Here is a 6401-nt window from a genome sequence, read left to right as displayed (position 1 = left end):
AAATGGGTGGGGGGAGCTGATTTGTTAAATGTGGAATTGTTTTCTGAGAAATTTTGGCTTAGCTCCAGTGATATCCACACTCTACGATGGTGTTAGAAGTTAGGACACCGCTGTGGAACCTTTTTTAGGGGTGTGTTTTCTTCTGTGCAACCTTGCCAGAGCAATATACCATTGGAGGGCAAGGCCAGAAGCAAAAGTAGGTGGAGTAACTAATGTAAGTTTTACCGTTGTACAATAGACTAGTTTCTACACACACTCTCATACACACTTCCCTCCATCCAGGGAAGCAAGGTGCATTATCAGAGTTCAATGATGCATACCAGGCATCCCTCATGGAGGTGAGGGATGTGGCATGGAGAGAGTGGATGTGGCTAAGGAAGAGGTGTGGTTTGGAGACAATCATGAGGACCAGACAGAGAGGCCTGGAGGGAGGGCCAAATTTGGTCCCGGGCCTGAGGTTCCTCGCCTTTGAGTTAGTACAACTCAGGATCAGTGACAAACCATGGCAGCAGTTCCAGGGCTGAAAAGGGGGACAGGGAATAAGGAAAGGCATGCTCTGGTAACCTCCAAGTTATATTACTGCAATGCACTCTATGTGGGGCTGCCTTTGAAGACAGTTAGGAAACTGCAGCTTGTGCAAAATGCAGTGGCCAGATTGGTAACGGAGACCAGACGGTTCGAACATATGTAACAAATTCTGGCCTGCTTGCATTGGCTGCCTGTATGTTTCTGAGCTTGATTCAAAGTGCTGGTTTTAACCTATAAAGCCTTACACGGCTTGGGACCACAATACCTGATGGAACGCCTCTCCCAACACAAACCCACCCATACACTACGCTCAACATCCAAGGCCCTCCTCCGAGTGCCTCCTCTGAGGGAAGCTGGGAGAATGGCAACGAGGGAGAGGGCCTTCTCAGTGGTGGCCCCCAAATTATGGAATGATCTTGCTGACGAAGTGTGCCTGGCACCAACATTGTTATCTTTTCAGCACCAGGTCAAGACTTTCCTCTTCTCCCAGGCATTTTAGCATGTGTTCTTAAATTGTTTTTTTTAATGTGTTTTTAAATTTGTATGTTTGTATTTAATGTTTTTAATTGTTGTAAACCGCCCAGAGAGCTTCGGCTATGGGGCGGTATACAAATGCAATAAATAATAATAATAATTTTGTTGCAACCAATGTAGACTGAGTGTTCCTATAATTCTACTTCTGTTGACTTTTTAAGCGCAGTTGTGCAACCCATTTTAAATTCTGGTCACTTCCCAGTTTAATCTTCTATGCTCCAAGTTTCCTCATCACTCTTCCTATACTTTCTGTGACTCCTAAAATGCTTCCCTACCTCTTTCCAATCTTTCACTAAAGGAGAGAACCCAGTGAAATTAGCCGAAAAGTGACAGACTCTTGTTATGAACTCACACAATCTAATGTGTGACTCTGTTTGTGGCAGGGCTAAGATGGGGTCTTCTTCAGCAGGACTTAACCTGAGCCGAAGCTCACCAGAGTTTAGAACGTGGGGCTCATCTCTGGAATGGCTGAGGGTCTTTGAACATGTGCAGAGTGCTCTCCTTCCTCCGTAATGGAATAATCACAACCAGCCCAAATACAACTGAGATTGCAAATCAAGGGCTTCCAGAGGAGCAGGTGCGGCTTCCTGGCTGCTTTGAGCGCCAACATTGTAAGGTGTAAGCCTTCTTGGAGTTCAACCTGTGTGTCCTTTTTTGCAGTCATAACAGGACATATCTGGCCCTTCTGGAAAAAGCTAACGTTCCAGATGCCCCTTATTTGATGTGCACATCTCTTTAAAGCCAGAGCTTCCCAGCCCCACACAACAGACACCCCAGCTGCAGTGCCCTACATGTTGGAAAGTATTAATTTGACCAAGTACACCAGTCCACTTCTCATTTGGACTATGGGGTCAGGCCTCCAACCGATCAAGGACATTTCTCTCTACAAACTGTCCTGAGGCAGACTGAACTTTCATCACTTCCCGGGAGAAAGGCTCCTGTCAGCATGTTTTTGATCTCTAACCAACCAGTGCCGCTATACAAACTTTTCTGAATATGTGAGTGGAATAGAGGGGGTAGAGAAAAGAGGAAGTTTGGGAGAAGGAATAAGGAGGCGGCCATTGGAGAGGGTATGTTGGGGTTTGCTCTTTCATCATCAAACAACAAATTGATCCTGGAGAGTCTAGCAGGTGAGGAGCAGCTTTTGCTTTGAAACACACAGACAGAAAAGCATTGGCTCTTCATCTGCCCTTACTCCCCACAAGTCCCTACAGACACTTATTCCTGTAGCTGGAGGGTATGGCTTCTTTGCCTGAGGCTGCAATCCACATATCACACTTAAACTGGCTTTGTCTCATGCAGTCAGTGTGACCAAAGCTGGTTTTATTGCAAGAAAATAGGTTGCTTTTTATAGGGGGTTTCCAGCCTCATTAATAATGCTTTCAACATTTACTGCATATAGCACATTTCAAATATTAAAAGGGTTTAAGGTAGACTGTGTACACACCAGAAATTCAAAGCATATCATTTCCCCCAAAGAAGCCTGGAAACTGTAGTTTATCCTTCGCAGAGCTACAATTGCCAGCACCCTTAAACTACAGCTCCCAAGAATCAGTGGGGGAAATGGTGTGCTTTAAATGTATGTAGTGCACACAACCTTAATCTCAGTAAATCTTGCAATAGCACTGTAGTTTGCCATTGGAAAATGGAAATGGACTGCCTTCAATTGATTGCGACTTATGGGTTTTCATGGTAAGCGGTATCCAGAGGTGGTTTACCATTGCCTTCCCCTGAGGCTGAGAGGCAGTGACTGGCCCGAGGTCACCCAGGGAGCTTCATGGCTGTGCGGGGATTCGAACCCTGGTCTCCCAGGTTGTAGTCCAACACTCTAACCACTACGCCACACTGGCTCTCAGTTTGCCATTATTATCCTCATATATATTGCAGATAGAGAGCTGAGACCAGAAGAGTTGTAGCTTATCTAAGTGAGTTCATGACAGAGATGAGATTTGACCTGGAAATGTCCCGGCTCACTTCTTATATACTGCACTTGCTTTCACCCAGCCATTTAGTCTGACTCTGGAATAGACATTTTTCATTCACTTCAATTTTACAGAAAATCCAGAAGGGGTCATTACCACCCTATTGCATTTGAGCATATTCTATGTTGCTCTCCCAGTTCAGAACTGATCTGTGGTTATTTCTTTTTCTTAAAATGGTATTGCAGAATCAGCCTGTCCAATGTGGACTGGTGACTGTTAAGGCTTTTGGGTCTAGTATCCTAAAAGTGAAGGGGTTTCTACTTCACGTTAGCATTTAAATTGGTAACACTTCTCTGCAAGATTGTTTGCATTTCTAATTAAAAGCTCAAGCAGGTGTGGGGAACCTTTGGCCCGCCAGATGTTGTTGAACTACAACTCCCCATCAGCCCCAGCCAGCATGGCCAGTGGCCAGGGATGATGGGAGTTGTAGTTCACCAGCACCAGCAGTAACTTGGGGAAGGGCCGGAGCTGAGTGGACGAGCATTTGCTTTGCATGCAGAAGGTTCCAGGTTCAATCCCTGGCATCTCCAGTTAGGGCTGGGACAGGCTCCCTGCCTGAAAGAGAGAGGCACTACCAGTCAGTGTAGACAATAGCGAGCTAGATGGGCCAATGGCTTGATTTGGTATAAGGCTGCTTCCTAAGTTCCTACCATCTGAAGGGCCAAAGGTTCCCCACACCTGAGCTAAAGGCTGAATTTCAGCAGACTGAAGATCTTTGGTTAAAGTTCAATGAGTTTTGCATGTTGAACCTGCAGTCAGAAGTAAGCATCACTGAGTTCAGTGCAACTTACTCGCAGGGACCTAGGCATAGGATTGCAGTCATTGTTGCTCTGAATAAATTAGGTATTATGCTATGGGGTGTGCGTACCTGCCTTTTTGGACTCTCCCTGGGGGCATGCTTATGGGGGTTGTCATGAGCTCCTGCACTTCAACATTTACCACAACACCTTTGTGTGATTGTATGGGAAATGACTTGGTTGCTGCTTTTAAATGAAAAAAATCAGAGAAGTGTCATAAGGAACTGGAGAGCCGCAAAAGAATTCATCCAACTTGAAAAGGCCTGTGGACGCCAGGGAGTCTGCTAACAATGTCTGAAAACAAGAAGAGGAGGCGATTGGCAGGCTTTGAGCCCCTTCCTCAAATGTGTGATGTTCATATTGTTTTCTTAACAATGTTAATATTTTGTTACTTAAATTTTTGTGCACTGCATTTTTTTCTGATGTGTATTTTGTATTTGTGTTTATTTATTTATTTTGTGAGCCGCCTTGAGGGCCATTTGGCCAAAAGGCGGCATAGAAATAGAATGAATGAATGAATAAATAAATAAATAAATAAATAAAGGGAAAGCTCCTAATTATGGGTCTGTTGCAAGGAGAAATTGAGTAAAGATATAGAGCAGGTGTGCGATCCCTTTGGCCCTCCAGATGTTGCTGAACTACACTCCCATCAGTCCCAGCAAGCATGGCCGAAGAAGGCCGGGGATGACGGGAGATGTGGTTCAGCAACTTCTGGAGGGCCAAAGATTCCCCACACCTGGTATCGCGAATCTTTCCCATTGTGATGAGCATCAATGGCTTTCTATGGGGAAAACGCTAACATATTGAGCGAGGTGTGGAAGCACCATTTTAATACCACGTCCACCCGGCTGTGGAAAAGTAAGGCTCAGCAATGTAAAGGGCCCAGTACACAAGAAATCCCAATTAAAGTTTCTCCCTACTTGATCTCCTTGAGAGGGTTGGGTTGTCCTTTTGACTTATCGTATCGCCTCTTGTAGACAAAACCTGGAATTATACATTGTGGTCCCACTGGTTCTGAGCAGGGCGCATGTGAGAATGTAAAACAGATTTTATTTGTTAACAATGTTGTGTACAGTATCCAATCTAAGCCAGACACCAGAGGGCACTTGTGCTGCAGGATTCTCCCTCAAAGCTACTAGAAAAAGGGAGAGGTTCAACCCCTCCCGCTTTCATGCTATGATGGGGTGGGGTGGCAGGAGGTGAATTAATTTGGTAGGTTGTACAGACTCACGTCGGGGTCATTTGCCGAGGGCCTCCCATTGCATCATGGGATGATGCTGCTTGCTTTTTCACTGGGTCATATGATCCTGGGCTCAGGTTGTGTGGCAGAGACCCAGTGTCACCTTTGGAGGAAATGTCTCCGAGACTGGAAATAGAGTCAAAGAGGAATGAGATCACAAGTCAGAGGGCCCCTACTTCCCCCATCCACCCATCTCTGACAGCTAAGTGCTGCTTGCTGCCCTCCCTGCTGTAGTATCTTACAATGATATGTAAGATTCTCAGCACTAGCCTTTTACATACCTTAATCCCTTTCCCTCCACATTTTCTCTCATTCAGCTTACATCACCACCCTCTCCTCCTCTTGTGGCCTAGATAACATAGATTAGAACTCCCAGCGCTCTGCTTCGTGAATCAACTTTCTTTCTCTACATATCCCTGTATCCTTATTTTGAATGTACTACAGCACAAGGCATCCTGGTTATCTATTACTCTGCTGGGACCAAAACAAACCCATTCAGAGAAGAAGCATTAGCGGTAGTCAGTGGCTACAGAGGTCCATGAAGGTAATGTCCACGTATTGTTGGACTTTCCATCAACGCTGACCATTGCCCAGGGATAGGGCTGACAAGTGTTGGAGTCCATTAGCCTCTGGAGGGCTAAATGTTCCTCACCCTGGCTTTACACAACCTTGATAATTCATCATGGTTTTTTTCTGTCAACCCAGTAGCTCTGTTTGGATTAACAGTGTTTCTGATTTACTTTATCTTGTTATCATTTCACAAACTGGAAGTATGCATTCATCTTTATAAAGTATTATTATTATTATTATTATTATTATTATTAAAATTTATTACCTGCCTTTCACCCAGGAGTCATGGGTTACAATTGTGTTTAAAATGCATCATTAAAAATAACTAAATCAAACTAAAATCACAATATCACAAAAAACAGGGTGGGTGTCAAAAATATACATCTCAAGTGTCAAAGGTAAGCCTACAGGTGCGTCTTCAGCATTCATCAAAAACTGTACAGTGAAGTTGCCAGGCGCACCTCTGTGGGGAGGAAGTTCCCCAACTTAGGGGTTCCCACAGGGAAGGCCCTCTCCTGGGCTGCCCCCCCCCGAGCTTCCGGTACCCCCCTCTGCTGATCTCAACACTAGAGAGAGTCTGTCGGGAAGGAATCGGTCTTTCAGATAGTTGGGACCTACGTCATTTAGGGCTTTAAACACTAGTGTAAGCATCTTGAATTGGGCACAGAAATGAATTGGCAACCAATACAGCTATTTTAGAATAGGGCTATATGAATTCTAAAGCTAGTAATCTGGCCGCTGCATTTTGGA

The sequence above is a fragment of the Rhineura floridana genome, chromosome 22 (assembly GCF_030035675.1).
Source record: "Rhineura floridana isolate rRhiFlo1 chromosome 22, rRhiFlo1.hap2, whole genome shotgun sequence".
NCBI lineage: Eukaryota > Metazoa > Chordata > Lepidosauria > Squamata > Rhineuridae > Rhineura > Rhineura floridana.
The sequence above is the reverse complement of the archived record's forward strand: the minus strand, read 5'-3'. Positions refer to the sequence as shown.